At 43.0% G+C, this 6,778-nt stretch overlaps 1 pseudogene; it reads right to left on the reverse strand.

Annotated features, from left to right (window-relative positions):
• Nucleotides 1-5,120: 5,120 nt before the first annotated feature.
• LOC133648768 (craniofacial development protein 2-like) lies at nt 5,121-6,264 on the reverse strand (annotated as a pseudogene).
• Nucleotides 6,265-6,778: the final 514 nt, after the last annotated feature.

Consider the following 6,778-nt stretch of genomic DNA (forward strand, 5'->3'; position numbering starts at 1 on the left):
TAAAACTGTGTCAGAAAATACTAGGAATCAACCCAATAACATATGTAAATCAACCGCTTTGGTACAATCCTAATATCATAATTAATAAAAATGTGGTTAAATGGACAACATGGAAAGACAGAGGTATTACTAAACCTCATCATATTATTAATAAAAACTCTTTCAAACCGTTCAATGATTTAGTTGATCAATATAATGTACCCAGAAATCATTTTTAAAATGTTATCTCTTTAAAACACGCTGTAAATAAATGCATATCCTCTGAAAGTATTTCTTTAAATAGCCATGAACTGGAAGATGCACTTTTTAATCAAAATACAATTAAGAAATTAATTAGACTATTTTATGGAATAATAAATGAACACCACACTAGAAATGCAAATGATGCATGTGTTCGGAAATGGATGATGGACTTAAAACATTTTAGATGAAAGAGACATATCATGGAATGATATTCGGAAAAATGCCAATAAGCCCTTTAGAAGCATTAAAGATAAGCTGACTCAATTTAAGATATCGAATAGATTGTATTTTACATCTTCTCAGCTGTTTAAAATTGGTGTAGTAGATAGCAAGTTATGTATGAAGTGTCGGGCAGCCGAGGGAGATCTTGTTCATTTATTGTGGGAATGTCAGAGAATAAAAGAGTTATGGTTGAAAACAACAAAAGAAGCAATCACATTCCTTAATATAAACATCCCAATGACACTGCAAACTTGTATTCTTGGGGATCTCCATCAATTTAGTAACGTGTCATCAAAGAGTAAAAATGCATTTCTTTCAATAATATTTAAAAAATGGATGGATGTTGATAGTCCAACTCATACTGACTGGTACACACAAGCTATGGAGATGATATCAGTAGAAAAAACTGCATTAAGTTTATATAATAATGAGTTCCTATATTGGAATATGGGATCCATTATTTAAATTTGTTCGTACCTGTCCATCTGCTCCTAGATGTGTCTGAGTAATTTTGTGGCTCCTTCGTATTCTGGTGAAAGTGATGCAAGTAGACTGTCTGAAGGCGGAGACCGTCCAGTCTTGAGAGCTCTCAACTCTTCTGGAAAACAATCTCCTTGAACCCTTTGCAATATAAGCTTTTCCGCTTGCAAAAAATCTGCAGCGGAAGGTGGGGATGAAGCACCAGCATCAGCCGCCCCATGAAGGGAGCTAGCTGTCTCTTCTAGAAGCTGCTTCCATGTGGAGAACTTACTGAAATCGGTAAGCTGAGTGGATGAAGCACTGGAAATAGTTCCAACGAAGGCGGATTTCCTCAGCTCTGTGGCATCCGGTTCCAGCTCAGATAAAGGCAAATTGGGCCACTCATTTTCTGGCAGGTAAAGGAAGTGCGTGCCCTTATTCCAGCGGTGCTCTTGGATCATTTCCTGCAGGGTGAGTCCACGAGTTATATCATCTGCTGGATTGTTCAGATAATCAACATAGCGCGACCCAATAGAAGCCACCTGGCGAAGTTGGTAGAGTGGCCGTGCCAGCAATCGGAGGGTTGCTGGTTACTGGGGTTCAATCCCCACCTTCTACCATCCTAGTCACGTCCGTTGTGTCCTTGGGCAAGACACTTCACCCTTTGCCTCTGATGGCTGTTGGTTAGCGCCTTGCATGGCAGCTCCCGCCATGTGTGTTAATGGGTAAATGTGGAAATACTATCAAAGCGCTTTGAGTACCTTGAAGGTAGAAAAGCGCTATACAAGTATAACCCATTTATTTATTTATTTACCTTTAACATTCTAAAACTGTGTCAGAAAATACTAGGAATCCACCCAATAACATCTGTAAATCAACCGCTTTGGTACAATCCTAATATCATAATTAATAAAAATGTGGTTAAATGGACAACATGGAAAGACAGAGGTATTATTAAACCTCATCATATTATTAATAAAAACTATTTTAAACCGTTCAATGATTTAGTTGATCAATATAATGTACCCAGAAATGATTTTTAAAATTGTATCTCTTTAAAACACGCTGTAAATAAATGCATATCCTTTGAAAGTATTTCTTTAAATAGCCATGAACTGGAAGATCCACTTTTTAATCAAGATACAATTTAAGAAATTAATTAAACTATTGTATGGAATAATAAATGAACACCACACTAGAAATGCAAATGATGCATGTGTTCGGAAATGGATGATGGACTTAAAACATTTTAGATGAAAGAGACATATCATGGAATGATATTCGGAAAAATGCCAATAAGCCCTTTAGAAGCATTAAAGATAAGCTGACTCAATTTAAGATATCGAATAGATTGTATTTTACATCTTCTCAGCTGTTTAAAATTGGTGTAGTAGATAGCAAGTTATGTATGAAGTGTCGGGCAGCTGAGGGAGATCCTGTTCATTTATTGTGGGAATGTCAGAGAATAAAAGAGTTATGGTTGAAAACAACAAAAGAAGCAATCACATTCCTTAATACAAACATCCCAATAACACTGCAAACTTGTATTCTTGGGGATCTCCATCAATTTAGTAACGTGTCATCAAAGAGCAAAAATGCATTTCTTTCAATATGCATAATAACAAAAAGGGTAATATTAAAAAAATGGATGGATGTTGATAGTCCAACTCATACTAACTGGTACACACAAGCTATGGAGATGATATCAGTAGAAAAAACTGCATTTAGTTTAGATACTAATGAGTCATATATTGAAATATGGGATCCATTATTTAAATTTGTTTTAACTATTAAATAAACCAAAATATGACTTATTATATCTTTGTGGAAAATATTGGTCACAGTGGGTTGTCAAGCTTATGAGATGTGATGCAAGGGCGGCATGGCGTAGTGGGTAGAGCAACCGTGCCAGAACCTGAGGGTTGCAGGTTCGCTCCCCGCCTCTTACCATCCAAAAATCGCTGCCGTTGTGTCCTTGGGCGGGACACTTCACCCTTGCCCCCGGTGCCACTCACACCGGTGAATTTAATGATGGTGGTGGTCGGAGGGGCCGTTGGCGCAAATTGCAGCCACGCTTCCGTCAGTCTACCCCAGGGCAGCTGTGGCCACGAAAGTAGCTTACCACCACCAGGTGTGAATGAATGATAGGTTTTACATGTAAAGCAACTTTGGGTACTTAGAAAAGCGCTATATAAACCCCAGGTATTATAAAGTGTAAGCCACTTTGACACTTTTTATTATTTTTTTATTTTTCTTATTAATGTTTTTAATGATAATATCAATGAGGGGATTTTTAATCACTGCTATTTTGAAATTGTTACTAATATTGATACTGTTGTTGATAATATTCATTTTTGTTTCATTACTTTTAGATTGTTCCTTGTCATATTTGTGTGTCCTCAATTGCTCTCAATTGCTCTGTTTATTGCTATTCTGTATGTTGCTGGGTCGGGTTTGGTTTTGGAATTGGATTGCATTGTTATGGTATTGTTGTGTATTGTTTTGTTGGATTGATTATTCAATTCATTAAAAAATAAAATAAAATTAAAAAAAACAAAAAAAAACAACATAGCGCCACTGAGTGGGGTTTGTTAGGATTTGGATTTCGGGGATGTGAGTCTCCACAAATACTTTGAAGCGACGGGATTCTGATTTAATCCATTGCAACACGGTCGTTGAGTCTGACCATAGCGTGATGTGATCTGAAGGGACACAGAGCTCTGTCTCTATCACTTTGGCCAGCTGTGCTCCTGTAAGTGCAGCACTTAGCTCTAGTCGTGGGATGGATAGTTGCTTTTTCAGTGAAACTCGTGATCTGGCAAACATGAAAGACACATTGATTTATTGATTGATTGAGACTTTTATTAGTAGGTTGCACAGTGAAGTACATATTCCATACAATTGACCACTAAATGGTAACACCCGAATAAGTTTTTCAACTTGTTTAAGTCGGGGTCCACATAAATTGATTCATGATACAGATATATACTATCATATATACTATCATCATAATACAGTCATCACACAAGATAATCACATTGAATTATTTACATTATTTACAATCAGGAGTGTGGAGGGGGTGGGGGGTAGGATATGGACAGCAAGTAGTGGACATATAGAGAGAGAGAGAGAAAGAGAGCGAGAGAGAGAGAGAGAGAGAGAGAGAGAGAGAGAGAGAGAGAGAGAGAGAGAGAGAGAGAGAGAGAGAGAGAGAGAGAGAGAGAGAGAGAGAGAGAGAGAGAGAGAGAGAGAGAGAGATCAGAAGGCATAAGAAAAAGTATCTGCATTTGATTGTTTACATTTGATTATTAGCAATCCGGGGAGGGTGTTAGTTTAGGGTGTATCGAGTCAAATGCCTTTTTGAAGTCTATGAAGCATAGGACTGCAGTCAGGTTGTCCTTCCTCACCTCCTCAATCAATCTCCTAAGTGCCAAGATCTGGGCTGTAGTTGTTCGTCCATCTCGAAATCCGTTCTGATTTACTCTCAAGTGAGGGTCGATTGCATGCCGGACCCTGTTTAGAATCATGCGGTTGTAGACTTTCGCAGTGATACAAGTCAGGCTGATGCCTCGGTAGATGTCTGGCTTCGAGAGGTCTCCGGATTTGGACACTGGCACGATGTTTGATAGAGACCATGTATCAGGCAGCCGATTGTGCAGCACAGCAAGGTTGCAGAACTCTAGAATGATGTCATCGAGATCATAGTTCTTCAGGACCTCTGGGGGTATGCCGTCTGGGCCAGCGCTTTTTTCCATTCTTACTGTGGCTTTTGCCCTGGCGAGCTCTCCGAGTGTGAAGGGACCATCGTTGATGTTCAGGTTTGGGAGGACTGATGGTATTTCTTCTTTCTCAGCTGCGTCTGCTGTTTCTCCCAGCAGCCTTTTGAAGTGACTGGACCAGGTTGTCACCCTCTCCTCTGGGCTGCGTCCCTCCACCTGTCCCTCCTTGGTCCTCTTCCGCCCCGTCATCTCTTTGATGACCATCCATGCCACCCCATACTGTTGTTCACCTTGCGCCGCCTGCACCCTCCGCACTCTCTCCATCAGTTCTTCCCCTTTGATGGTATCATAGCATCTGAAAAGAAACTGTTTGGCTTCATTCAGCTCGCCACGCCTCTCCACAGTTGGTTCTCGCTCAAAGTTGAGGCGGGTTTCCTCCACTATCCCTCGTGCTGCTACAACCTCTGGGTGTTTGGATCATCTGGAGGTACTGACTCTCTCCATCATGGGCACGCACAGCCTGGTCGCCTCCTCATTCGCAGTGACGAATCTCCTGTATTCTCCACTGGCCTCCGCTCCCCTGTCCAGCTGCTGGAATCGTCTCCTCACCTCCTCTGCGTATCTGGTTTGAAGGCAAGGGTCACTTGAGAAAGCGTTCCAGTTATACCGGATCTTGGGACTTGGTTTGGGTACCCTGAGGCTAAGGCGAACTCTCATTGAGACCACACGGTGGTCTGAGCCCACAGAACTAAAAGTGCTGTATGGCTCAGCATTCAGGATGGAGTTCCTCCATTTCTTCCTCACTAGGATGTAATCTAGCTGAGGCTCGGTCTCGGAAGGTCTACCTCTTTCCTGTTCTCTTCCGGAAGATGGTATTCACCGCCAGTAGCTCGTGTTCCATGAGGAAAGCAGTGAGGTAGGTGCCGTTGCGGTTGGTAGAGTCGTGGTAAGGGAAGGGTGCGTACTCTGGTCCAAGCCTTGCATTGAAGTCCCCAAGGAATGCCAGGAAATTGTGCGCTGGGACGCCACGGACCGCTCTTACAAGGTCCTCAAAGAACTTCTCCACCACGTCAGATGGCGCCATGTTGGTGGGTGAGTACATGACTATAACTGTTGTTACTGGGTTGCCCGAGAACTCTGCGCTCAGAATCCTGTCGGTGTGGTGGTAAACCCCATGGAGAGCCTTACGTGCCCGTGGACCCAGCATTAACCCTACACCGCCTGTTGCAGCCTGGGCCTCATTCCTCCACGCAGATGCAGAAATGAACGTACATCTCTCCACTCTGCAGTACAGGATGGGGTCATCAGTGTGCACTCTCCTGTGTTCTTGGACCCCCAGGGATCTCCACTCCCCGTTCCTCTGCACAGTCTGCAAGTTCTATCAACCTCGATTCTTCTCTCGCTGTGCATGCGTTGAAGGTTCCCATCACAAATTGTCTCCGACAGCGCATGAGTGCATTGGACGGGGTTCGGACAGGACCCTCCCTGGGACAATCCCAGGGTTTGAGGTCCTGTCATCATGGTGTCCTCCATCAGGAGGACCAGCACCACCGTCCGCTGCGATGTTCCTGCGGACTCCCGCCGCTGGAAGTATAGGATTTGGGATGACTTTATACTCCATGGTTGGCTTTACTATGCTGATAGCGAACTGTGGGGCGCAACTCCTCGCAGTCCCAGTTTTAGTTCAGAGTGACCTTCTCCTAGACAGGTTGCCATCCAAGGCTTACGAGCCCCATCTGCCCTCACCCCTAGAACCATGACAGACTACAAAGGCAGCCCCCCCATGGTGAATGCTAAAGTCTCCCTGGCAAACGAGCTAAATACCTTTTATGCACGGTTTGAGGCTGCAAATTCAAACAGCAGCCTTCATGGCGCCACAAAAGATGGTATGGCCACTGGCAATGGAGACTCAGCATTCAGAATAACAGAACATAATGTGAGGAGAACCTTTAAGAGGGTGAATACCAGGAAAGCCACAGGGCCAGACGGCATCCCCGTTGCGTCCTAAAAGTCTGTGCTGACCAACTGGCACCGGTATTCACAGACATATTCAATATGTCCCTTGAACAATCCGTCATTCCCACTTGTCTGAAAAAATCCACCATTGTCCCTGTTCCAAAGAAATCTGCCCCTGC

This window comes from Entelurus aequoreus, linkage group LG01, assembly GCF_033978785.1.
Source record: "Entelurus aequoreus isolate RoL-2023_Sb linkage group LG01, RoL_Eaeq_v1.1, whole genome shotgun sequence".
NCBI classification, from domain to species: domain Eukaryota; kingdom Metazoa; phylum Chordata; class Actinopteri; order Syngnathiformes; family Syngnathidae; genus Entelurus; species Entelurus aequoreus.